Source organism: Mus pahari, chromosome 2, assembly GCF_900095145.1.
Source record: "Mus pahari chromosome 2, PAHARI_EIJ_v1.1, whole genome shotgun sequence".
NCBI lineage: Eukaryota > Metazoa > Chordata > Mammalia > Rodentia > Muridae > Mus > Mus pahari.
Window position 1 is genome coordinate 5878383 of NC_034591.1, and position 25010 is coordinate 5903392.

Here is a 25010-nt window from a genome sequence, read left to right on the forward strand (position 1 = left end):
CTCCCCTCCCCTTCCCTCTCCTCCTCTCCTCTCCTGGTTATTTTATCTATTTTCGTTTCAAATATTATCCCCCTTCCCAGTTTCCCCTCCACAAGTCCCCTTCCCCTCCTCTCTTTCCCTGGCTCGATGAGGGTACTCTACCACCCACATTTTACCTCTAACATGCATCCCTACTTCATAATAGACGGTTCTCAGAGCAGACTAATGCCATTTGAATGTTGGCTCTCATCAAGAGTTCCCGAAATGTCATCCTGTGTCTCTACCACAGCTTGATCATGTAGAGTAATAATGTAACCAGAGTTAAAGCTCTGGTTAATGCTTATTGAAATATTTTATCTCTATTTGACAAAATAAACATAAGACAGGTAGCAGGCTAATGAAAATCCCATAGGACAAGCTGAGATTGTTGCTGTAATATGCTCTGGTACATCTTTTAAAAAAGGCAAAACAATAAACAGGCAACATTGCCTATGTTAAGCCACAGGTATTTTCCCTTACTGTGCTGCAGGCACTTAGTTGAATCATCCACTATTTTTTTGCCCTTAATTCTGTAACAATCTGGGGCAGTCAGGCAGATCTACTATTTAGGTCAGATGTGTGAGCATGGCACTGTTAGTTGCATGGCATAGGTGGAACATCACTCATTTTACAAGATAATTTTGAGGGATTTTGACATTTTTCAACAGAGATGATCTACAAGCCTTTGATTTGATAAGTTGCTTCCTGCTGCCTTCTTCCTGTCAGAAGCACTGAGCTTGAAAATGAGATCAAACTTCCGGAAAGAAATATGCTTTATATAAATGTTCCCACTCGTATTATTTCATAGTCTCCTATGACAACCTTAGCGTCAAAGATTTATTCTGGGTACTTAAGTTATACAACAAAATATCTGATGTGGATTTTGGCAAGAAATTCACTAACTGAAGAACTTGCCAGGAGAAGGTATAAATGGGCATAAGGGTGCTCAGCTGGGCCTGGATCCCCCAGTCAATCTTCCAATCTTCCTGATAAAATAAACATTAAGTACAGCAGTTTCTCAGTCTACCTTTTGAGTATGCTGTCTTTTGTAAACAAGTCAAACATTTTTTTCCTCACTCATGAAAAGAACAACAACTGGTTTGAACACCACAGATGACTTGAAGAGAAAAGAGATTTTAGAACTTGAAGAGCTAATGGTAGCAAACAAAACAAAAATAGCCTCTGGTTCCAAAGATGCAACTCTGGTCCAGGTGACTTCTGGAAAGGGATATCCATTTCCTAATGCAAAGTCTTTTATTTAACAAACATTAGATGATATTAAAGATAATCTACAAGCATCTGTAATTGAACATATTAAGACTATAAAGATTTTTAGTTTTTGTAGGGTTAAGCACAATAAAGCTGACAGAGATGGCACTTTGCAGAGTCATATTTTGGTTGTAGAAGGTAAAATGATCTCTTGAAATACTTTTCATTTACCTCAAGGGCCAAGGCATCTCCTAGAGAAAAAAAGAACCCAATCAGATCAGATTTTTTGTGGTGTGAGAGGCAAGATTCTTTTCTTTCTCTAAAAAATGGGTTATTAAGTCCCCAAATTTTACCCTAGCTTCTTCTGAGTATTAAGTGAAGCTGAAAAACCTCTCAGGGATTATTTGACTTTCAGTATCTCATCCTTTTGTTAAAATACATTTCAACTTGTTCCTGTAATTAACATTAACATCAAGTTCTTATTTCTAACTTCAAGACTCCAGGAAAGCTAAGATTACAATATAATGTAGATTAAAATGATTAGAGGGTAAGAGTATTCATAAAATGTGAATGACAGAAAAGATGTCTACCAGCCCACGTTGCTGTGTAGATCTAAAATTTGTTCCTAAGATATTGCCGAATATAAGCAAATGTCTGACACCTTGAGTTAACACTTAAAAATATGCATCAGTTTTGTAATCTCTGCAGTGCACAAGTTATTAAAGTTACAGCAATTCAGCATGAAGATACCCAGAAAAGTCTCTGCATTGTTTTGGTTTCTCATGCCAAGAAATAATTAATATGAAATTCTCATTTCCATACTTTTCAGACCACACATGTAGTTTTCACAAGCAGAAAAATACTTGATATACAGAGAAGAATGTACAATTCACAGTAAAATTCCAAATTCTGTAAGGATAAACAGAAAGCATTGAGTGAAGGGACATTTAATTACCATCCATATGGATTATAAAAAGAGGGATAAATTGATATGGCTGATTGGAAGATATTGTTGTGATTAGCACATAGGCAAATATAGCTGTGAATATTATACATGGAGCTTCTCTTCAGCCTTAGTAGGTTGCAGTTAAAATTTAATGAAGACCTACCAAGTGCCAAGCCCTACTGGGCACTTTCATAGTGGTTGCTTTCCATGATCTGAGCAAAATTGTGAGGAAGATTGGGGAAATCTTTTACATTTTCTGGATGTATAAGAGGTTGCTATGGGATTCATAACATGCTTTTCTAGTGCTAAGTATGATACTCGCCTACTTCATCATGTTTCTCGAATGCATTGTTTGGCAATAGTAGAAGAAAATAGAACTAAAGCACAATGTATTTCCTCATATATTAGGTAAAGTTTGACTAATGAAAAATATCTTCTTCTAAGCATACTTTCACAGTTACCACAATCAATAGTAATGCCTGAAGTAAAACTTCTGTGTTCTGAAAACTTAAATTAGTTTTAGCCTTTCATCCCAGACAACTGAAACAAAAGAAGCAAGAAAACTTCAAATTTGTAGTGAAATTGCTAGCTGTTGTATAAATGAAGGTACCTAGACTTTCCCAAGCGCATGCTGTTACTGCTCCTCCATTAGAGAAGGTTAAAGTCAGATTGAAATTGATGCGACGCATGGCTTTGGTTTGCTAGCACAGTATGTTAAGAGAAGACAAGTATGCATTTGAATCTTGTAGCTGTATTGGTGAATCACCCCCTATGGCCTTCTCAGCCAAATGTAACCTTCATCTGTTTACACCAGAGTTGTGCAGGCTGTACTGGGTAGAGAGGATTTTGTCATTTCTTTTGGATGAGCCTCACATAGCTTTTGAATGCACTCTTTGTTCCCAAATCCCTAGGGTACAATGGATATTCATCAACAATGACTTGTTTCTTTTTAGAGTGTCAAAAACAATTGAGATAAGCAATGTTTAGAATCTGATATGCACTTCCAATACATAAGTGATTTTGAGCTCTCTCTCTCTCTCTTTTTTTAAAGCGTTTTAGTGCTGTAGTGCTCGATCAATTCATTTCTAGGTCATAAAGAACTCTGCAAGCGTCAAGATAACATGTACTACCCATATTCCACACACCAATACCTTTCTTCTTTTGATTACTAAAACTTTTTCATGAAACCATCCACTTGCCAACTCTTCCCTACATATGATTTTCTGTACTCTGCACAATCACTTAAATCCATTTGTATCTATTCTGATTCCTAAACCCACTTTATTTTCCACATTCTTATGAATATTACATCATCATTTTAAATAAACGAATGAATAATCCTCTTCCTTTTCCAGGCACTTAAATGATAACCTTATTGCTTTTAGTATAAAGCACATACATTGCTGTCCACTCTTATGGTCCAGTCTCTTTGCCTTTCACAAGGTTATGATCGACAATCCTGTCTATCCCTTTCTTTGAATACAACTTGATTTCTTCCCCTTTAGATGGAGTCAATTCTTATGTATTTAGTTGTAACGTGTGTGTGTGTGTGTGTGTGTGTGTGTGTAATACACATGCATGCTCATGTGTGGATAGAGGCCAGAGGTTAACATCTCATGCCTTTCCTACTTGTCTTCCACTTTCATATGAATCAGTATCTCTCACTGAAGCAGGAGCCCACTAACTCAGCTAGATGGATTGTCCATGAGCTTCAGGGATCTGCTTTGCCATCAAATCTCAGGAGTTACAGATGTGAGCTTATGTGTCCAGCTTTTTACGCGGGTGCTAGGAATTTGAACACAGAAGCATATGGTTGTCAAGCAAACAGTTTACTAAGCATGACACCTCCCAAGTCTTCAGTTCTCATTTTTTTATGGAAGCCCATTTTCTATGGCGTTAAACTCTCCTAGTATTACATATCTTTCTCTCTCTTTTGACATGTATTACATTTGTAACTGTATATTCTTTGAGATACTTGATGAATCACTATCTTTTCCTCTAGGCAAAAAGCTTTACACAGTCAGAGTGTTATATAGCTTACCATTATTCTAAAGTTAAGACACTATAAACAACTTCTTATAAAAATTTTTTTTTTTTGATTTTAGCCTTAACTTTTCATGTGGTCCCAGTACTATTTGTTCAATCTCATCTTCAGGGAACCATATCACATATAATTCAGTCAAATTTAAGAAATATTTATGGACTTTCCTTTGATTTGCATTTCCCTCTAGATATTGCATTTATTTGCCAACCTTTGAAAAATTACTCAAAGGAGGAACAGTTGTCCCTGATTCCTGAACTCCCACCTTCTCATCAGCCTTGTAGTTAGTTTTCTAATATCCTACCCTGTGTAACTGCCAGTGACTTTTGTGAACACCTGATCCCATTAAAATTCTCACGTATTAACCCTATTAACTTATTAACTCCATTAACATACTATTAACCACCATTTTTCTTATGGAAATGTTCTTTGCTTTGTTTACATGATACTTACAAATTTATGCTTGTCTAGTTAGTGACTACTAGTTATTAATGTTTACTGAGTGCCTGGCAAGTGTAATACCTTATTATATTTATTACCATCTTCGATGTGAGTGACATTGTGAAGCACATAGTGCATTAAGATTAAAACATATGTCTCCCTTTAAAATTTATATGAGGTCTAGTCTCAGGTTCTTTATAATTCCTTGTTTATATTTCAACACCAAGTTAACTTGTTCATAAAGTAGCCTGCTACTACATAATTAGTGGCCTATCACTCAATTTGAAATTGCTAATGAAAGGTTATTGACAAATAACAAAATTTTCTTCATATTTATTGATCATATTAGCTATAGTTCTTTATACTGGCTCCTCTCTGCTGGCTTATTACACTTTATGCAAGAATTATAATAGTAAATGAGTTTACTAGCTAATGGTGATTTCTACCTTTACTTGACTTACTAATTGCTTCATGTTTTTGATGCCATTAAAAATATATCCTTTAGTTTTCAAAAAAAAAAAAAAAACCATTGACAAGCAAATTATTTTTTACTATGAAAATTTTGGTAGATACCTTCCGTGTTTTCCAGTAGTAGCATTTATATACAATTTTTTAAAGGTCATTTCAAATACCTTATTTTCAGAACAATACGTTTTTCTAATTTCAAAGAAAGAGCATGAAAAAAGTTATTCTGATTCTAGATGTTGATGAGTATCATCTGAATTATATTGTGCTTATAATTACCAGGTGAGATCTAGACATATCATATTTCCTATGAATTTTCCTCAAGTAGACTGTGAACTATTTGAGGTCATTCTTTATATTACCAGCACAAACTACAAGTCTGACACACAGATGTGAACAAACATTTCTGGAAAAACAGGTAGATGTGCCAAAGTATACTAAATTAATCAGAAGGATTTTACATATAATAAGCAATTAATGACTCTATTCCCAGGGCTCCTTTTGTGGTCACTATCTGCCAGTAAAGTGGAACCCTTGGGTCTCCCTGCATTCATGATTTCACGGAACCCTGAAGTACATTCCTATATAGATGTTTCTCATTATTTGCCTGAAATAGTAGATAAAGGACTACAGTGGAACTTGTACTTCTTTTCTAATCTAAGAATGTATAGTTTTAAAATTGGCAACAGAGGCCTCTGATGGAAGGGATTTTGTTGCTGCTGTCTTTTGTCATTCTATCCTAACTGTTTACAACAGTGACTAGCTTGACATATAAACTCAGTTAATTCCTGTGGAATTGAAGAACAACAGAAACAAGTAGAACAAAATGGGATGCCCACACATGGCATAGCCTTATTTGGTTAAGTCAGGATTCTATGCTTTTACTATAAAAATAAGTAGTAGTGTTGAAATTTACCAGCAAATGCTCACATTTACTTTTTGCTGTAGCTGCGTAGCCCAGTTAACTCTCAAATAGGGATACAATTCATACTAAGTGCTTGTCTAGCCAAATCAATGAAGGCATATGTGCCACAGCCTTGTATGCTTTCCTTGATGAGCGAGTTATGAGCGAGTTATCATTAAGCCTTTGATGTAATAAGGATTGTTGAGATTGTTTAAAACCAAATTATCACCATAAAGTCTCTAAAACATTCTACCTCCTCTGTTTCTTTCCTTCTCTCTTCATCTCTCTCTCCCTCCTCTCCCTCTCTTTTGTTGGAAGATTATTTAGTTTCTTTTCCCTGTTTGTTTTGGGAATTGTGGCTTTCCAGTGAGCACATGTTGTGTCAAGCACTATCTCTAGACAGTGGGTATATATTACAAATAAGCAAAAATACTCAGTCTGTGAGAAATCGTCTCCTTGGATACTCAGAAAAGCAAAGTTCAGCTAAACTATGCAATTAATTCATGATCACTTCTGAATGGAGAGAAAGTGCTGTTTTAAGCTTTTCTGTTCTCCTCTTAGGGACTTATGGTCAGTTACAAGAAGAGGAATTACTATTCTTTCAAAGTTGCCTCTCTTGATTTGTATTCCTGTAATTACATCCTCAGAATTTCTTTCTTTTTGACTTGTAAACTCTTTAATAAATCAATTCAGGTTTAGCTACATGTAAATATACCTGTTGGGATAGATGGACAAGCTAGTGACCAAATCAGGCACATTGATTTTCTTGCCAATACTTCATCTGTGCATCAGTTTTACTTTTCTTTTCCATTACCTAATACGGAAATAAATTTTAATTGTTTTACATTCTTTCATTTTTCCCTAGGAAAATATAGAAGGCATTTTTCTGGAATAAGAAGCTGATTTATAACAAACAAACAAACAAACAAACAAATAAGCAAACAAGCAAACAAATGAACATTATTTTCATACAGGTGGAGCTCCAAAGAAAATCATAAGATAAAGAAATAAGGCATTAAAAATTGTTTGTTTAGGTCACCTAACTCCCAAGTTACTGAAATGAGATCAAATTAAAACATAGACAAATTAAAACATCTCAATAACACTAGCACACTGATCAATTAACTAATTCTTTAGGCTCATAAGAACAGTAGGTTTTTAGTTATTCTTCATTGTCAATCACAGATAAGATAACATTATTCTAACTCTTTGGCTATTTTACATCTAGATACCTTCATATAAGAGATGGTATAGCCAGCTGGTCTAATTCCCAAGCTCTGGCTCCAAGTGGTAGGTCTCTATTAATGTGTGCTTTAGTTTCTGCTTCTATAAAATGAACATACTAATAACATCAACATCAGTGGGTCTAATTAAGAGGATTAAATCTGTCTGTATAGTTCAAATAAAGTACGAGTGCCTAGAAACACACATACTTTAAGGACTTGATGAAAGTTATTGTTTATACTATCTTTCTCATGGTTCTAAGAACACTGTATAAAATATGTATGTGAAAACGTTCATTTCACTTGGAGAACTATTGAGATAGAGTTGGCACTAAGTAGAACACCTTGGGGTGTTATTTGTTGGCATTGGTTAAAATCGGTGTTGTGAAATGTGATTTATGAATCCATTTCTTTGAAAATATATGGAATTTACATTTGTCCTTAAAAAAAAAAAAATCCAAGGAAGAGGAAATTTGCCTGGAATCAGACACATTTTTGGAAAGTTTACTCAGCTTCTCAGTTTTTATGCTTGCTTTTCTTTGTCTCTCATTATTTGTACCTCAGTGTTTCAGTGAAGTAGACAGAATGTCTGCAGAGTTGCACTTGGAATATAAAGAAACATCTCTGACTGGTATTAGTTACCTGAATTGTTGGATCGCAATTAAATGTTATATTTATATCTAGCAATCACTTATTCCCCTGTATAATGGCTACGGAGTCAGACCTGGGATGCTGCATTCTATCTTTTTTTTTCTACTGACAAAGTTTACTAATAGGAATTGTTTGGCTAAGAGAAATATCAAAATTCAATAGCACAATTTTAAAGTTGAGTAAAATGAGCCCCAGGATGATTTAATTAACCATTACTCTGTTTATTCAGTAAATATGTATTGATCTTCTGCTATGTAGTACATCCTCTTCTGGGTAATAGATATGCAGCTGTGATTAAGCAGCTACGTCTACAGTGGTGTGATAAACAATTATGGTCAAATGTGGAGAAAGCGATGCAGGGAGATCGAATTGTGCAAGCCAGGAAGAACTAAGCTTAGGAGGTCAGAATGGGTACTGAACTTAAGAGAGCCTGAGGAGGGACAGCCACGAGTCAGTACACTGGGAGGTTATGATGCCATGGAGAGGCTGATGGAGAAGGATGGTGATGCCAGCTGCTGTGGTTTGAATGCAACAAGAAGGGTGAAGGCTAAAGGACCAGACATCAAGACATGCAGGTGAATAATGTGAATATCTCAAGAGCAATGAAAACTCTTTGGAGAGTCTTAAGCAGGACGTGATATCTGGACTTGTATTTTTAGGAGGATTTTTTTTTTCTTTTGCTTACTTTTATTATTTATTTATTTAGCCAGAGCCCGATAGTTGGCGATAAGATTCTCATATGCCCTTGAGGGGCTTTTTTCAAGTCCCGAGGAAAGATAATGGTGACCGTCTCTGGATAAATTTTATCAAGTCATAGATTTACGGAACACGTTGGTTTTATTCCTCTGTCTTGTTTGTAGAAGATTTACATGGTTATGCCTGTCCTGCTTTGTGAGGCAGGCTCTCCCATGTAGCTCAGGCGAGCTCCAAATTCACAATTCTACCTCTGAGTTTAAGTGCTGACATTACACCTGTATGCATCTGCTGTTGGCCTTCATCTTACACACGACTTTTTTTGACATAGTTTTTGAAGGATGGTCTTTTAAAAACACCCTCCCTTTTCCTTTATTAAGCAAGAGACTTGATATAGCATGCTCTTTTCTCTTGTTGAAAAGGAACATCACTAGCTTAATTGTTTTGGCTGGCGTTTCTCACCCAACAGCTAATTCCTACCTACGAGGCACTATTCATCTTTGTGTCTATTAGATTCATTTCATACTTCCTATTCCCATTGCCACTGCCCTAGTTTGGGCCATCATTACCTCTCACCTGGAGTGTTGCCATAACCTGCCAGCTCATCTCCCTGCCTCCCAAACCTTTATTTCCTCATATTTATCTTCATAGTGTGCTTCAGATTTCATTGCTCAAGTGACTTTAGAGGGTTCTCTCTGCCTACAGAAGAGATTGTACCCATTATTCCATTTTCTGTGAGAGTTTTACCATCTAACTGACTTTTCCCATGCTCTATCCCTTAACAGAAATAAAATCATACAAGGAAATCCTAGGCTTCGGCCACCTTTCCATAGGCTCAGAGTAGATCCTTTTTTAAGAGCTGAACAAGTTTTCAGGATTTGATATATACAAGCAAAATGTCTATGACGTTACAAAGAAATATCATGACCCTCTTTTCCTCATAGCTTAGATCCTAAACTTTCCTATCTTTGTAGTTACATTTGCATATGTTGCTCTTCTGTGAGATTTTATGTTCGTTGGACATACTGATGTATTCTTTTCTTGGACCTCAATATATTACCTATTGCCTTGAAAGTAGCAGACACTTAAAGACTTACTTCCTTGGATTGATGTCACTCTTTCATGACATTTTAAAATATTCATATGAAGTTATTTTGTTTGAGATTCAAGAATGCCTTTAGGAAAATAGTATAATTTGTGGATTGAAATTAAAAATGTAACAATTCTTATTTTTAAAGTACAACATATGAAGAGCAGAACACACATTAATATTTTATCATGGAATGTACATACTGATTAAATTTAAAAATTAAAATAGAATTTATTCACTCATGAAATATTTATTAAATATTGCAGTATGTTCCATTTATTATTATAGATTTACTTATATAAAGGATACGAGCTCGATCTGCCTTCTTGTAGATCATTCTGATCAGGAAAATAAACCCATCTTAAGTTTCTAGTCCCTGATTTGTACAAGCCTTGTCAGAGCAATCTCCATGTAAAATGTCTTTAAAAGTTATAAGCAGTTATAATGTTGTATTAAATTTTTAGAAGGTTTTTTTTAAATTTTATACGTAAGAGAGTTTTCTTACTTTTATGTATATGTGTGCCTAGTCACTTAGAGGTCAGAAGAGCGCATCAAATCACCTGGAACCAAAGTGATGGATGGTTGTAAGCCACCATGTGGGTGCTGGGAACCAACCTCTGGTTCAGTGCAAAAGCAACAATTGATCTTAGCTCGTGACTCATCTAACTAGCCCCATTTGTTATTTTCTTAAAGAAATCAAAAAGGAGTTTTAGGGCAGAGTAGAGAGGGTGATGAGTCCTGTGAAAAAGAAAAATGGATGCATACCCTTGCTGCGTAATGAATGAAGTGGGAGACTATCACAGTGAACCCCATGATCTGTATATCACACAAGTGTTAATAGTAAGGGTTGTAATGATGTGTTTTTGTAATAATGCATGCAGTATTTTTATTTTAGTATGTAGCACTAAATGCATTTGGTCAACAAGCATTGGTTGCAAAACTAGTACATCCTCACTGCAAATCGAAAACAGTAAATATCTAAGGAAGTAAATGTAATGTCTCACATAGTGTCCTAAAGAAGGCAGCATTAGGAAGTGCTTCTGAGGATGAAAGAACACAGGATAATACTTTTTCCAGTCTGGGCAATACAGAAAAGATATGAAGCATCAGCTACATAGCTGCTATAGCAGAGGATCAGGAAAAACGAGATGTTAATATGTGGGCTAGGTCCTCAAGTTTGTTTTCCAGAGGAGCCGGGCGTGGTGGCGCATGCTGTTAATCCCAGCACTCGGGAGGCAGAGGCAGGCGGATTTCTGAGTTCGAAGCCAGCCTGGTCCACTAGCATCACCTACATAGTTGCTATAGCAGAGGATCAGGAAAAACGAGATGTTAATATGTGGGCTAGGTCCTCAAGTTTAAGAGTTTTCCAGAAATAGTATGTGAGTATTTTCTGTGGATTGAACGCAAGTGAAAGGAACTCAGCCTGTAAACAAGACCTGGATGAATAACAGGGCACCAAGAGTGGGAACTATTTGACCTGGACCACTGAAGGAGAAAGAGCTGAGGAGCTGTGCTTAGACAAAAGATAATGGTGCCTGGGGGACTCAGGTGCGGAACCTTCAGCAGTAAGACGGAATCCCCATTATGAATGTGTGTTCTCACATACCCTGAGACTTTATCTTAAAAAATCTAGGGTCACAGGATTTGGAAAGACTGCCAGGTAAGAACTTCTGCCCATACTCCCCTTCCCATACTACCTTCCATTCTTAACTTTGCAGAAGTTAGAACTGAAGTCAGTAACAACAACAACAACAAAGAAACATTGATCATAATCCCTGGAAAGACAAAAGCTTTCTGTTCCAGATGTTAAAGCAAAACATGACAGCTCCTGCTGTCGTGATAAAATATACCTGTAGTGTTCAAAGTTTCAATCCTCATATTGGTCTAAGCATACTGGTTTTTTTTGTTTTTTTTTTTTTGTTTGTTTTGTTTTTTAAATAAAGACTGTTTAGTAGCTACAGTTTCTCATTATTTTTAATGCACAAGCATATTTTACTGAATAAACCTTAAATAAGGAGTAAGAATAAAATATAAACTTATTATTCTACCTATAATCTATTCCAGCCAAAACATAAGTTACTATTCAGGCCTACATAAGAATGCATAGATAAAACTTTTGTAAGACAGATGAAAATATCATAGACTTTGATGATTTTGAAATTAGATTTAACTATAGGTTTGCAGAAAAGAGGAAGAAAACATATCAAAAGACTACACTGTTAAACAGGAGCTATATTGAGTGAATAGGAAAAGCAGATGTTGGTGTTGAGGAAGATGTCTAGGAAGTTATATTTAAGTGATGAGTTTCCATTGAGTTCTTTGAAAGCCATTTATTTATCAAGATTCTCCCAGGGGAGTGTGCTTCAGAGCTGCTCAGATATGCTAGGCAGGAATTCTGCATCACTAAGTGGGTTGATCTGAATGAAAATGGCCCCCCATAGGCTCACAGGCAGGTGTGGCCTTGTTGGAATCCGAAATTATGAGGAAAAGAAATGGTTTGGGGTGGTGATAGGTTTTGGCTTTAGATACATAAACCCTGTAGAATCACCTGTAGAATGATTCCTGTAGAATCGCCTCCACCAAGTGGCTCTGTAACCAACAAAAGGTCAAGAAAGCCAGGCTCTGCGGCAGCCTCAGTGTGACTTTTAACAGGTAAACACTGTGATGTCTGAGATTCTCGGACTTTAAAAATGTCCGAAAGCATGGGTTTCTGGGATTTACTTCTCTTCCCTTTGTGAATTTGAGTGAAAGCAAAGTTGGGAAGACTTCCTGGGAGCAGAACCTGGAGGCCCAGTCTGAGCCCCCCCCCCCCCCCCCCCCCGCACCCTCTGCTCCCCATCCACAATTCTCTCTTCAGTGTTTTTCCCATGTGATTCTGAGCCCTGCTTAGGAAACTAGCTTTGTGAGGTCTGCCAACCTCAGCTAAGCAACCATTCACTTGAACACAGTAGAAGCTGCGTGGAAAATGGAAGTTGCCAAATGGAGTTTACCCCACTCCTGTTGCCCTGCAAATCTTGAGGGAAGTAGAGAATTGGGACAGAACAATGCTTTCTCATGCTCTTTAGATTATAAAAATATAGCCATAAAAACAATTTCAGTTTGAAGAGGATATAAACAAATCAGGTTTCTGATCTTCAAAAACCAGAAATGATGTTTTTGCTAATTAATTAATTTAAAGTGTCAGAAACTTTAAAAAAAAAATTCATTCAATATTATAGTTAAAATTGCAGAGCAAATAAAGGGAAAGATTTTCTAATCTGAAGGCTATAGAAAAGATGATACCTTGTAAGTGTTTATTTTATAGGAATTTAGTACAGGTAACAGAATAAATGCCTTTGCAATGAAAGTAGATTTCTAGAAAGTCAGCTTGCTCATAGAACTCATAGAAACTGCTCTATCAGTTGGGGTTAATTAATTAATACTCAGCTTGTGGAGTCCAGACAACTGGTTAATCCAATTATAGTGGAAGGATATGGTAAATAATTTGGTACAAGCAGTTCACAGAATGTTCTCTGTAGGACCATCATTCCATGCTAAATTGATTTGTACTGATTATTTGAGTACCTCCAAAATGTTAGTATGTACAGATGAGGTCCTCGGGAGATAGACTTGGATGAAGTCTATACTAAACCAGATTTCTTGTTGACAGGACAAGTGTCCTAGTAAGCACAGGTGATGGAGTTCTCTCTCTCACCATCTCGAGTGTGGACACAGCAAGATGCCTTCTATTGAAAAGAAGGCATACACCAAATCCGCTGCTAACTTGACCTCGGATACCTTAATGTCCAGAAGTGATTGCCACTACAGTATTTTGTTATAGTCTCCTGAGCAGTGTAATTGAGGAAGGTTTCCCAAACTTGCATTATTTTTTTCTTGTGAATTATCTGAAGCTTAGTCAATGTGTAGCTTCTTTACTTCTAGTTCCAACGGCATTTGTTCTCACTACTCGAGGCTAAGTCTAGCCAATAATCCTCATTTTAAAGAGATTCTGATGTTGGCTTTTGTGGGACTCTCTTGGCTAAGTGCCGTGTGTGTGTCAGAGGTGATTGTCTATGTCACAGACGGAAGCCGGGGCTGACATTCTCTCTCCTCCTCCTGAAACATTCCAAGGTCTTCCATCTGAGGTGACCACGGTTTTCTCTCCACACCACAGCAAGGTCATAAGTTAAGATCTTAGAAGAAATGGGGGAGGGGGAGTGCTTTATGTCACTTTTTTTTTTTTCCCCAAGAGATTTCATTTGTTCAAGTGGTGGCCTACCTCATCTCAAATTAGTAAATTCTGAGTATTTATGAAGCCATATTTACTACAGAATGGCAATGAAGACAAAACACCATAGACCTTAAACATGCCTACCGAACAGGGTGAAGTCAGTTTTCTAGTTTTCTGAAAAACAACCCCTATGACTCATTTTTTTTTAAAGATTTATTTATTTATTGATTTGTTATATGTAAGTACACTGTGGCTGTCTTCAGACACTCCAGAAGAGGAGTCAGATCTCCTTATGGATGGTTGTGAGCCACCATGTGGTTGCTGGGATTTTGAACTCAGGACTTTCAGAAGAACAGTCGGTGCTGTTACCCGCTGAGCCATCTCACCAGCCCCACCTACAACTCATTCTTTTGGAGACTATGTACACTCACTAGATTTAGAGATGTATGCTTTTGTACTTTCTGATTGAGATACTTTTGCAAAAATTTGGAGAGTTTCATGAACCAAGGCAGATGTCAGAGGAGATCGTTTGAAAAAGTATGACTATAAATATTTCTCAAATATATTTTCCCAAAGGACAGGCCTTGGTCATTAGATAAATGTGTATGAGTCTCACATTATGACTTTTTATAAGTGTTGAAGTGAGGTATGGGGTGCCCATCACTGTCCCTGGGCTTGACAGAAATCACTGGAATTAAGGAATCAGCAAATGGAGGGTCTCTCTTTTTCAGAAAAAAAATAAGATGTTTGAAAATAGAAACAGTTAATTATATTCCTCAGATCTCATTTTCTCCTTGAGGCAGATACAATTCCAACTGTTTCTGACCTTGTACTGCCACCTCTCAAGTTGGCATATATTTTGGCATATTTTTTGAAAGCAGTTTCTACTATGTTGTATTCACTAACACATGGTGTATTGAAACTGCTAAGTAAAATAGAAAATATTGCTAATAATCTATCTGCTATGTATTATTAACAATCGAAGGAAACAGCTTCCACCAGATGGAGGGACAGATCTGGGATTTCTATTCTTTTCTTTCAAGTTTACAAAAATATTGTAACACAATTCACATTTGGAGAAAGATCTTTGAATAAACTCATCTCATACTTCGGGTCTTGAGCACTGTGACAATAGGTATAAGCTTATGAAAACAAGACAACTTGTCTATGAGAAAGCACACAGGTCACAGAATCTGAGATGGGAGTTTTTATATGGCATTCCTACAGACTGAGCAGGCCACAGTAATTCTCTTATTCTTAGTGTGTTTAAAAGTGAGAACCTCTATGCCTTTTTAGTTGCAGGCTGCTGGACATATTTTGGACAAATGCTCCAGTGCATAAAAACACTGAAGTGGATGCTCACAGCCAGCTATTGGATGGAATACAGGGTCCGCAATGGAGAAGCTAGAGAAAGTACCCAAGGAGCTGAAGGGGGCTGCAACCCTGTAGGTGGAACAACAATATGAACTAACCAGTACCCCCTGAGCTNGTGTCTCTAGCTGNATATGTANCAGAAGATGGCCTAATCGGCCATCACTGGGAATAGAGGCCCCTTGGTCTTGTAAACTTTATATGACCCAGCACAAGGGAAGGCCTGGGCCAAGTAGTGGGGGTAGTTGGGTAGGGGAGCAGGGGTGGGGTGGGGGTGTGTAGGGAACTTTCGGGATAGCATTTGAAATGTAAATAAAGAAAATAATAATAATAATAATAATAATAATAATAATAATAATAATTACTGAGACTACATAAAGATGAAGTTACTATTCCAGCTGGGCAGAGACATTTCAAAGTTTTACTAGTCTACAGAACACCCTTTTCAGCTTGTTTACCTAGTAGAAAATAATTAGATTGTAAGAGAAGAGACACAGGAACATTTAGACTTATCAAGCAAAAAGGCTGTTCCTTCCGAGTCTGTATTCTTGTGATGGTATTTATTTTTGAGAGATTGTGATGTTCTTTGAAATCAGCACCAGAAAATGTATTTCTTTCACATTTTCAGAGCTTCTATTTATTTCTCAGGTTGTTAACAAATCTATCATCTTTCTACAATGTTCTTATTCTCTGATTCTCTTTAGACACTTAATTATAAATAATGTTTCAGACTATTTCTTCCACCATATTTTCTTTTTTTTTTGGAAGGGTTCTGTTTAGGGGTAGATGATGTCTTGGCCTGGAGGGCCTTTCCTGGGTCCCACGTATTGCTGTTTGTTTTTCATTTTTGGGAAACATGCCCCTTCATTTGAATCTCAAGAAAGATTTGTTGAACGAAAGCAAACATGGCAAGAAAACAATAAACTGCGTGGCTATAGAGTTTTCATTATAATTGATAAAGTTTACCTTGGGGTTAGATATAAGTTTTGATTTTTGTTTAGTACTTGCTCTTTGGCAAGTGACTGAATCATGGTTTCATCTGTCAAATGGGCTCACAAGTGTGCTCCTGACTCACTGAATTCTTGCAACAATAAAGAAGATGGTCCTTGCCATATTATAGTAGACTTATTATTACCACAGGACAACTGATCAATAATGATCTACTATTAGGACATATCAGTAGTTTTGTCTTTCTACAGACTCTAGCACAGTACATCTATAGAGTGTGTGTGTGTGTGCGTGTGTGTGTGTGTGTGTGTGTATATGAGAGAGAGAGACAGAGACAGGGACAGAGAGACAGAGAGAGAGAGAAAGAGACTGAGATAGAGAGGCAAAGAATGTCTGTGCACAGGCATGTCTTATATCCAAATGAACATGTTAAATAAAGGAGGCCAGTTTCTAGCATGCATGATAATTTTAATAATTCCTTTTTACTTTTTATTTTTCTCTGTGTGTTTGTATGTATGTGTGATTGTGATTATGTGTGCACATGTACCTGCTGGTGTGAATTTCTGTGTGTGTGTGTGTACATGCATACATGTATAAATGCAAGAGATCTCTCAGCCTTATTTTTTTGAAACAGGCTATCACTGAACACTTGCTAACACTGGCTCGTCAGAAAGTGCAAAGGATCATCCTACCCCCCCCCCACCTCAACTCTTCCCAGCTTGGGGTTACAGGTGCATGCTGTCATGTCCGGCTGTTATGTGAGTACTGGGAGTGGATCTCAGGTCCTCCTCCTTAAGCAGCAAATGATTTTTATGGACCCATTATCTTCTTAGCTCTGTATCCTTTTCTAATGGAGAACTACAAATTTAATTTTTTGAATAGTTTTAAATTTACATATGCTTGCAAATTTTCTGGAAGTATTTTGTCACTCTGTGTCCTCACTATATACCCCAAATCTTACTTTGTTCAGGAGCTTATAAATATCTTTCCAACAGTTGTTTTGCTAAAAGTTGACTTTTCTGGTTGTATTCTTTTTCTTAAGAGAGCTTCAACAAAAACGACTCCACATCCTGTAAAACTCATCACTGGTCTCGAAATTGTTATGGTCTTAGAATTTCTATGTTGTAAGTATTGGCTGTAAGTTTTTGAAAACTGCATATCTAGATTTTGAAAATTGCTATGTGTTTGGCTATTATCTATGGTTGTCCAAGTGATTTTTGGTAGAAAGAGCCGTGCACTTTGAGAAGAAAATACAAGTGCACTCTGACAAACTAAACCCAAGAACCTCTGATGCTTTCTGTGGAGCTATCATCTACATATGTGGCTTTGTTCTGAAACATGATATCTTGGTGTAGACTTTGTATAGACTTTATATGGATATTTTTAAGTGGATCTGTGTGTGTTTTTAAAGTACAGTGTGTACTTTTCAAGTTCTGAAGTAGGACTGCTGATCTGACGAGAAGAGAGAGTCTATGTAGAGCATCACTTCTTAGAATGCTTCTCTGGTTCCACGGTGAAATCGCAAATATATTAATGGCCTACTTTTCCTCTACCAAGAAAATTGATTTTCTCTTTGTTTCTAAGGAAAATCATTCTGAGGGTACTCAGCACTGTGTGATGAATGGCACTATAAAAACACTTTAGGACCTCAGATGGGAGAAGACTGACTTAACATTTGTTTGCTCTATGTAGCCCAACTCAATTCCCCCCCCCCCCAAAAAAAAGAGTTAGTTTGGTAATGGCCCCTCTCCCTTTAGTTTCCTAAATCCACACAGATGTTTTTGTGTATAGTCTATGCCCAACAAGGTATAAAGACAGCTGAGCAGTCTGCTTTTGGCTCTTTCTAGATTTGCCAAGTGTACCTTGGAAGGTAGTTCCTAGTCATTTGCTCCTCGGCTGTCTAGTAAAAGCTTGCATTTCAGTGCCTGGCATAGGGAGAAACAATTGAGTGGGAGACTGAGGCTACCAAGATATTTGCTAAAGAATCTTAAAGAAGCCTACACATGGATGTGTTGCAGCCAGATTCTAAGTGAACAAAATAAAATCCTGTTTTTCCCCCTTGTGGTTATTTCAGGCTTTTTATTTTAAAAGTAACCTTCACATATGGTTCTTCCATATAAGCCTAAATATATTTTGTGTTGGTATATGCATGATGGGAGCTTACTTTTCATAATACAGAACACTGAATAATGTGTTCTTAATTCTGGCTTTTTCAGTTTGTATCAGTATAAAGTCGCCACTGAAAACTCTCACAAAACTGCTGCCCTGTGTTTACACACAGCTAACTTACTTACACTTTTACATTCTTAGCACATTCTATTAATTAAGGAAATCACTTTCATGTCAGCAGTGGGATTTACATGACAACAGCTTTTGGGGCTCATTGGAGCATCAGACCAGCATGTCACAAAAGTCCCTTGTAGCATGGGTGGTGACAGGGCTCTATTGACAATAAATTTGCAATGAAAATATCTTATAAATGTGCAACCACCCAGAACATCACATAGAAAGGATTTTCTGGATATCCACATAGGCCACTAATGTCAAAGAAGACAATTTCCCACCTCTTACATTAACCAGATAAATTATTAGGACATGTAACCACACACAAACACATAAATGCCCTAAAACATATAGTATTGAGGCAGGATGTGGATATAGAATTGGTACCCAAGTGTTTCTTGTGTTATTATATATTTTACATGACCTGTATAAATGTTGGATGAGGATCTTAAGTCATACAAGAGGATAGAATAGCCCAGAGTAGTAAATGATAAAGAGTTAGCAATAACATAAATTAGAGTCATGAAAGAATCAAGCTGAATTCAAAAATTCTTAATAGAGAGAACTATTACACTATGAAATAGTTTTTCAAAAACTCTGGAAGAAGTCATCACATGACCTGTTAAGAAATACACTGGACTAAAGCACTCCAAAATACAGTAATGCTGTAGGGACCCAGGCAGCATCAGAGATGGCAGGAGGAGGATGACTAATGGTTTGTGTGGTCTCTGCTACTATGATTGTACTCATTTTGTGTGCTTAGGCTGGGTAAATAATCTTCTCTCATTTTACTCTGCTTCTTGAAAGCAATTTCAGCAAATCTGTCTAATGTAGATTGGATACATTTAGCACAGTCTCAAAAGAATGAACAATCAACTCAGCATAAAACAGCAAAGAGGGACCACTGTGTGTGAACAGCAGACCCCTTTAGGAACTGGCTCCGAAGAAGACGAGTATTGCTCTGCACCTCTGGCCATATTCTATCCTGAAGAAGTTCCCTCCTCTTGTTATCAAAAAAGATATTTTTTCCTTTTTTGAGTGGGTTCTTGAGATAATGTTGAGTACAGAAAACAAATTGAAATACTGATAGGCCACACCTTGATAGGTACTAGCAAAACCTGTAAAGAGCCATGGCTCATTTTTGTGACTTATTCTTACAAGAATGGGCAGGAAGTAGGAGAATCATTGATTTGAAAATGAATTTCAAGCTCAAAAAAGATGAGAATATTCCTGAGAAAGTTGTAAGTTATTGCTATGTATCTTACAAAACTGGATAATCCAAGACTAACTGTGTTTCTGATTGATCACCTGTCATGAGGCAGAGGAGAGAAAGAGATGACCTTTGGATGCTCTGATCTTTCATTCAACACAGATATTAGTTATAACAGTCATTTTTGTCCTGCCTTTGCATTTGTTCAACTTAACAAGTATAATTCCAATGACATGAAACAACAGAAGTGTTGCTGATGTTAGGCAATCTTGAAATAAGTAATAAGATTCACATTTCCTCCACATACATATACTGTCACTTTGAAAATACAACCATCATAAAAACATATTTTCTTGATCTACTGATGACATGTAACTGAGAAATCCTATGCACTCTAAATAGTGAAGCAGCTCTTTCCTTTGTGCACTGAGAAAGATTTTTTTCAATGTATTAAGCTTCATATTTTATGGAAAAGATATAGTGCACAGAAGTAGGTGTTTCCACTATTTTGGAGTGGGATTGGATCTAACAATACAAAGTTTTCTTCTCATATTGTTTTTGCCCCAGGAGTGCAGATACAGTTTTCTTTGTTTCATGTGTGCTAGAATACATTTCACAGTTTCTTCCTGTGCTATTTTGTATCATAAGCAACAAAAGTATCACCGAGCATGTAAATCAAGAGAGCCCAAGGCATGTCCATTCAAAATATCTCTGTGGGCAACCAGAACAGACAACTCAAACTTACAGGTGTGGGAAATCCTTGTAACTGTAAGCCATTGTTATTGCAAAGTGAAAAATGCGACTTTATTAAGGTTTGCTACACTTTAACTTTCAGATTGGCAAATTATATTGGGCTGATTTTAGGGGGGGGGAAGGCAAATAGCAGTACAGAATACTAACAGCTAATCAGAGTTTCCTTAACATCTTTGGTAGGCTTGTTATTCACAGGTATCTATTGTAATGGGAATCTGAATATTTTGGTTGATGCTGATACCCAATATTTATATATACAACAGAGTTCAAGTAGCCACCTCAAACTGCGATCAGATAAACCAAAGCCAATTTAGATATGAAGATAGGTAAATGAATACTTCCAAAAAGATGTTAACCCCACCCCCTACCTCCCAAAAAGTTGCTAAACAAGCAGTCTTGGGGGCCAGAAACAAAGAAATTTAAGCAACCAACTGCTGAGGTGCTTAACACTAAAACTCATAAAAATCATAACTTGCTTTGTACTACTGTGTGATTACATTGGGCATGTATATGTTCAATGTATCTACAACATACCTATTACTGTTCAAACAAGAGTAGAACTATTTTGTAAGTAAATTAGTTGAATTGGTGACCATACATTTTGAGAGAGGTGGAGTTTTGTCTTCAGAATTTGCAACACTAAGATATTTTGAAAGCATCTGTTCACTCCCTTAAGCCAGCTCTTTGAATGTATTATACCTTTAAGAGACCCTTAAATGTTTGTTACCTCATAGAGGAACTAGAAGGAAATCCAAGTGAAATTCTGAAAGAATCAGCTTATTGGATATATTACCTAGTCTATTTTTGGACCACGGATCTCCCGCCCTCTCCGAGTTATCTCACTGCCAGATAAGAAAATGGAACAGGATCAATGGGTAGATATGCTTTGAGTCTGGTTCTTGAATTTCTTTTTTGGCTCAAGTCAAAAAGAGCAAAGGGCAGCGAGTTGGGGCTGATTTCCAAGCACCCTTGCTGGTGGGTGAACCTCTGTCTGCCCCTGGCTGCGGAGCTTATCCTGGCAGCACAAGGGGGTCCTGCTGACCGCTACCTACCTCGCCTGGCAACCTCCACACCCACATGCAGCTACCAGTGTGTGAGCCACACATCACAGGGTTCCTGTGCACAAAGCCTTATAAAACCCCCAAGCGCAAAGCTGGATGGAGGCGGTTGGCGAACGAGACCTGTCTCTCTAATTAGTCCCTCTACCTCTTGCTCCCTGGCCGCAGATCTATGCTCTGAAATTGGCCCTTTCTTGAAGGGACAGTAGCGCGCGCACACACAAACTCTCTCACGCACACCCACATTGCTCCTGTGACCCACGTTTTCCACCCCCGGCAGATAGATATGTAGGGACTGGTCCGTGCTCTGCCTCAACTTTCCTCGCTTTGCCTGCCCCACGCGGCACCCGAGCTCCTGCGCCCTGGCTGGGCACCCTCCAGAGGGGCAGGTCCCCTTCTGGGCTGCTTACCTCGCACGGTCAACTCCTGGCAGGAACTGAAGCTGACCGCGGTGGTAGCGGCAGCGGTGAGCCTGCACCCAAGCTCTGGCTCATGGTTGGTCCTCTTCATCCGACACAAAAGAGGGAGCTTGCTGCCTTTGTCCTTTCTAAATCCAAGGGAGAACTTATTTTGCCCCTGAAATGGCCAACTTGTGCGCGAAGCTTCCTGTCACAGTGCCCCCTGCCCCCGCCCCCGCCCGGCTGCGCGCTGGACCTCTGCCCGGTGGCCCAGCATCCAGGCCTCCGAGTCAAGGAGGAGTGGGAAAAGGGAGGGCTAGAGGAGAAGAGCAGGAGGAGGTTGGGAAGAAGGGGACCCAGTGGTCTTCAGCAGAAGGGAGGGGAGCTTTAGAGCCCAGGCGCCCTCCTCCTCTTTGCAGCCAAACCCACTTCCTGGGCTCACAAGCAACTTTCCTTCACCTTGGCCAGGCTGAAACAGTCGCATCTAATTGGGACTCAGGCAGAGAGGCACGGACCTTCTGACATCCTCTCCTCCTCATTCTCTTTCTCCTTTCCTCTCTCCTCCTTTCCCTTCCCCCTTCTTCCCTCCGTTTATAGGGGTGTAGCTGCAGAGTCTTCAGTGAGCTACTGTACCTAGACCCAGAGGTTACAATACAGAAAGCCTGGCGGGGTTGAGAGCTCTCTGCCCTAAGGTTTGCAGCCCTTAGGCAATGCATGCAAAGGTTGGTAAATTTCGGAGCAGTGGCGTGAAGGGGCGTGGGGAGGTAGAGTGGGAGGTGGCTCCAACTTTGAAGCTCTGCTAAGGCTCATGGCACGCGGGTGGGCAGGGACCGACAGTCATTCCTAGTAAGAACTGTCCTGTGGTCCCTGTGTAAAAGGCTGACTACACTTGGAGGAGACAGCGGCGAAAGAAGGAGCAGTGTGAGCGAATGAACCCAGGAGGCCAATACGCAGCTTTGCCCCACACGCGGTTCAACTGCACATTGCGAACCCCTGGGGAGGCTTGTGCAGCACAATCTCTGGGTCAGCAGGGAGGGAGACGCTCCTGTTTCCTAGCAACGCTCATCAATCTTCTCCGGATAGCTTCCTCTGAAGGAATTCGATTGGATAGCCCCTTGAGAGAAGCCACGCCCCTTCAAGAATGCTGGGCTGCTGCTTTTTCGCATTCTCCCAAATTTCTTAGGCAGAAAAAGATTCTAGGGAAGTGCTTAGATAATCTTTTCTTTCTTATCCTCCGGTCCAACCACACGGATCCTTCGGAGCTACCCTTTTCCAGTTCCACATTAATCTTTCTCTAGTCCCACTTTTTTGTTAAGAGGGTCTTCACAGAACCTTTTCTTTCTTTTTAAAATTAAATAAATAAATACCTCAAATCGGTGACGTAGGCACAAAGAAAAAAAAAAAAAAGCACACGGAAATAGCTTCAATAGACCGCGATCTAGAGATAGCATTCTAAAGGAAAAATCCCAGCTTATCATTCTGTTATTAGAAATGGGTTGTGCTCAGTTTCAAAACTGAAATTTCATTAATTTTTTTTCATCCTGATGTAGTAACTTTATATTAACCAAGGACTGAGTTATACGAAGCTAGACTCAATGAAACAGAAGGCTTTAAATGCTACATTATCCTTTAATATTTCATGCTAAGTTGTTTAGCAACTATTTTCTTTCATAGCCCAGCCAGAACATTTAAACTACAGAAATACTTTACCACTGGTACTTTTAGACGAATGTTGATATTTAAACGACACACGTGCTTATATAGCTCATTGTGCATGCCACTAAATCTAAAATCTGGGATATATTAAAAAACAAAATGCTGGTGTACTGTGAAATGTTTGAAATGACCATTTTAGCACCTTTTATTTCTGAAATTCAGTAGAATTGCCAGAAAGAAAGGAAAAGTAATTTGCCCTTTGTGTTTCATTATAATTAGTTAACATGTGCTAGTCACCCACAAACCTACTAGAAACTCCTGAGACAACTTTTAACCATTTCTGCTCAATAGACTCACGGCCATCAAGGATCAAGGACATGAACAATGGAGAAGTTAAAGATTGCATATTGTTAGGAAACCACACTGGCCCTTTAGGAATGTTCCAGAGGTTATCACCATGCATTTGTAAGACATTATCATAATCAGTTGACATTAAGAGTAGAAGAGATCCCATGCTTTCATCTCATTAAAAAAAGAAAAGTCTGTTGTGCTTGCAAAAAAGCAAGTCTGATGTCTGGGCTGACTTGCATCTCTGCAGCCTGTTTGTAGGCTGCATACCACGTTGGGGCTTACAATGATCAGAGGTTGACATAGTGAGGCAAACTAGCAATCTGGTATCAAATTTGGTTTTATGGGACATTCCTTTATTTCCCCATCATTCTAAACCCAGAAAGAAAAGAGAAGTGAAGATGAGGCTGACATTTGTTGATACACATTATTTGATTTTCAATTCTTAGTTTTTCATCTTTACTAACTGATTTGCTTCTAACACTGTACTTAAAAAAAATACTTCATCTGGGTTCTACAATCTATAAACCAGGAGAAATTTCTCCTTTCTCAGAATTATGTCAAAATTTGCTCTTTTCAATAGTCTATAAATATTAATTATTACTATTAGTCTCTGGTTTGCAGTTAACCAATGACATTAGGATTGGTTAGTATGTAGAACACTTGATTGAAAATGAATTAGTCTTGAAATTTAATGCTTAACAATTTAAAAAGATGGTTGGCTACAATATAGCTCTGCTTTTGTGTTTATAAGTGAGTGTGTGCATTTTGAGAGTTAAAACCCTCAAGGGATAAAGCTGAACAATAATTCCTGACTAGAAGATATGGTGATTAAGAAGTACATTCTTTATTTCCCCCCATCCTCCTCAAGTATTCTACTGGGCTCCATTTTAAATCAATTATCATCCACCCTTAAGTACCTCTGTTGAAGCATTTTCATTTTAGCATGTAAGCTATTCTCTTTAGGTTATATTCTTTACTAATTTGTTTAAACTTTACTATTTTATGAGCATTTCTTTGGGTGATTAGTTATGTTTAAGAATTACTTCCTATGACTCTTGACAGTTAATAAGCTGCCTTCTTGTATATTTTTG

At 38.0% G+C, this 25010-nt stretch overlaps 1 protein-coding gene across 2 annotated transcripts in view; it reads right to left on the bottom strand.

Annotated features, from left to right (window-relative positions):
* Window positions 1-22894, bottom strand: part of Grm3 (glutamate metabotropic receptor 3) — a 236343-nt gene extending 213449 nt beyond the window's left edge. The window contains exon 1 of one of the 2 annotated variants that reach the window (XM_021190416.2): window positions 21925-22894. The gene's annotated coding sequence lies outside the window, so the exon portion shown is untranslated. The remainder of the gene's footprint in view (window positions 1-21924) is intronic. The other variant, XM_029535635.1, reaches the window with a different exon arrangement.
* Window positions 22895-25010: the final 2116 nt, after the last annotated feature.